The sequence below is a fragment of the Cicer arietinum genome, chromosome 5 (genome assembly GCF_000331145.2).
Source record: "Cicer arietinum cultivar CDC Frontier isolate Library 1 chromosome 5, Cicar.CDCFrontier_v2.0, whole genome shotgun sequence".
In the NCBI taxonomy this organism is placed as follows: Eukaryota; Viridiplantae; Streptophyta; class Magnoliopsida; order Fabales; family Fabaceae; genus Cicer; species Cicer arietinum.
Window position 1 is genome coordinate 15,736,412 of NC_021164.2, and position 3,409 is coordinate 15,739,820.

The 3,409-nt window shown below is 48.6% G+C and overlaps 1 pseudogene; it reads right to left on the reverse strand.

The window, feature by feature from the left end:
• Nucleotides 1–6: 6 nt before the first annotated feature.
• Nucleotides 7–3,208, reverse strand: LOC140920363 (uncharacterized; annotated as a pseudogene).
• Between the last annotated feature and the right edge of the window lie 201 nt (nt 3,209–3,409).

Here is a 3,409-nt window from a genome sequence, read left to right on the forward strand (position 1 = left end):
TCAGGGATGTTCGGTAGGTGTCCGGGCTTCCTAAAAAATCCTTCCGGCAAGAATGCTGCTTGAACATTGTAAGACATTGAACCGTCTCGCTCTTGTGAACACGGATCATAGGTGGCAAAAGCCGCCGGAATCCTAATGGATTGTCCATAAGCTCTCCTCGCTACTGTAAAAATTGCAAATTTATTTTTATACACTGGCGCAGATGATTGCCCCTAAGGCACCGATGGACCAACGCCTTCGTCTATCACCCGAATTTATAGTAGTAGTGCCAGATCAAGCAGAGAGCGCTTTCAAGGAACGAAGTCATTTGAGTACTATAGTAGGTAGAGGTAAACTTCGTTCTAAAGAGGTATCCGACTCAACACAATAAGTCACTTAATAGGGCTTCTCACATTGGTCCGCGGCAAAGAAAGAGCAAACCAGGCAGAAACTTGATATGCTATTAAACACGGGGGGACCTCCCGGGCTTTCTATTCCTATTCCATAATAAGCCCTACCTACTAGTATAGTACTAGGATCAGGCTTCGTGTTCGTGTTCAAGAATGGGCTGCTAAAGCCTTTTATTTGCCTTTCATGACGATGAATGAATAGTCTTCTCCCTCTGATCATGATCATGATCATGGCTTGCTTACAGGGACTTCACTTTTCCCTTGGTTGGATGGAAGTAGCCTCGTCTCGTGGCGCCGGTATCGACCATCGCACGAGCAGAGTGGCCATTTCATTCAGCACTATCTCAACATACATAAGCCCAGCAGACGTAGGCTTCTAATGGGTGATCGCATTCCGCAACTGTAACGGATTCACCCTAGGGGTTCTTCCCTCTTGTCCTCGGCAACCAGCTAGTTTCTCCTTCATCGGACAATCTCGTGCCTGCGGAGGACTCTTACAAATGAAAGAGCCAGAGTCCGCCTTAGAAGGCCTTCTTTGCTGTCCATCTGTGTGAGAGGCATTCTTCAACTTCTGGCCCGATTAATTATTGTAAATTTCAACCCCTCTGTTGTGCACTAAGAACTTTAGGAAGTTTCCTGCTGTTACGTCAAATGCACATTTTTACGGGTTCATCTTCAAGCCGTGTTCTCGCGCGAGAACACTGTCTTGAGATCAGACAAATAACCCGAAGGAAAGACTTCACAACTACATCGTCAATATACACCACCTCTACGATGTTGACAATAAAGTAATGGAAGATGAGGTTCATTGCTCGCTGGTAGGTAACTATAGCGTTCTTCAGACCGAAGGGCATCACCTGCCAGCAGAATAGTCCGTCCGTCCAACAGCACCCGGACAACGGAACGCTGTTTTTGCCTCGTCCTCTTTGGAGATGAAAAGAAGGTTATACCCTAAGTGACCGTCCATGAATGAAAGAATGGATTGCCCAGAAGCTCTGTCCACTAACAGATCCGCGATTGGCATTGGTTTTGGTGGGGCAACATTGAGATTCCGGAATTGCATTCTTTCCCCCCCCAGCCCCCCTTGCTCTGGGCTTTTTGTTGGGGGGAAAAATACGATAGATAAGGGGATCTAATGCGAACCTTGACGCCCGACGGGCGATAAAGGTAAGGGACAGAACCAATGCTGTGTGGAAAGATGCAACGAGGAAACCTCTTCCCGTCCCGGTCGAAAGCCGTGCAAGCAAAGACAGACGTAAGAGGATACTGCATCTCGTAACGGTAGAAAGAGGAAAGGCTAAGCGAAAAAGGTTAAGATTGCTTAATGAGTTATGGCCACTAGTCATTCGGATTTATCCTGACTCATGTCAGTATTCTCACAGGGCATTTAGCTAGCCTATATCTCCGCTTTCGCTTCCGTACTCAACCGTCTCTCTCCTTAGTCCGATCTAGCCTCTATTGATTGAGACTCCTTTTCTTTTTTTAATGCAATTTAGAATTCCACGGAACTTTCTCGATTCCAACGCAACTTATCCTTTTGGAGCTGACGTAACAAACTACGCGAGCCTCCCGACGAAGCCAACATAAATCCTATCCGAATAAAAAAAAGAAAAGGCAGTTTAATTATGGTGGTATACCAGCCGCCTGTTCTGGAACTTCCAGTTCCAATCGAAGCATATCTATCCGTAAATGGATTTGTATGTATAGCCACTTCAGTCGTGCTCGTTGTTTCTCTAAAGTATCTTTTTTCTGGGAACATGGTCAACCATAAATTATTATTTTCGCTATTCTTCATCCACCGATGCAGAAAATGATCCAGTTTTCCATTCTCATATGAGGCCGGAAAGTTTATTGGCAACAGGTCGGCACGAAGTGATTCATCATGCTCAAACATGAGGCGATCGTTCGTTAGGGACGGTTTATAGATCATCAAATTCCCACAAATGGAATGAGAAGTGGGTCCATGTAAATGATCGAGACCTCGGAAACAACAACGCTCCTTCCCCATATGGAGTTCGGAACCCAAAGGCAATCGTTGAGTGAACTGTATCTTCTTTGTGTTAGTTGACCTAAGCCGCACCATTACTGCTGGGGTGGGGCTCGGCCTCCGAACCGTACGTGGGGCGAGTTTCTGCCTCATACAGCTCGGGCCGAAGACCGGGGGAAGTTTTGGAGAGATGGGGAGACCCAGCAGCTGCCGGTCGGGGCGGGGATAAGCTTGTGAAGAAGCAAATCCCCCCCCCAAAATCCATTTATATACTATAGCGCTTCGCGTTCTTTCTATTTCATCCCATTTTTTTTTCGGGATAGGCGGCGAATACAAATCTAATAAGTGAAGTAGTCGTCGTCTGACCAATTGGCTCGGACACCAGACCGCTCGTGCCCGCCCATTCTGTCTCGCCCTAAATGGAATGGCTCTCTTAGTTACGCTGCGCCCCGGTCTGAGTCCCCACGTCCGCTCTTCTCCGCCCGCAACCCAAGAAGTTGGCTTTGCCAACACAACATTAGGGCCGTCCCCTTCATTCTATGCCGACCCCGGCCCGGGGCTGGCTTTTGGGGAAGCCCGTTCCCACCGCGCTCACGGCCCGGCTGGCCTTCCAGCGGTAGTGGGAATTATCCCGTTCCCTGGTCAAAGACTTGGTTGGATGCGGGATCTACTCCGCGAGGAGCGGTACGGACGTAGATGATATCATCACGACCTCTCTTTTCGTACCGCTAGGGATGCTTAACGCCACTTCGCCAACTGGCATTACCTGCGCTTTCGTCTCTCTCAGTGTGGTCAGCACTGGGTGTTTCCGAGCAGCGAGGCTTACACCCATTCGCATTAGTTCATCCAAAGTTCCTTACCCTTATGCACGAATTATTTAATAAGCCATCTTCCTATCAAGGTTAAGGAGTCAACTGAGCATCTCAGCGGCGGGATTTAATACCCGGATCGAGTCAGAGTTCACGCCGCCCGCCCCGACCGAACAAATAGGAGGCGTGGGCCACAGGTCGCACATAAGCCGCCGGGTCGCACG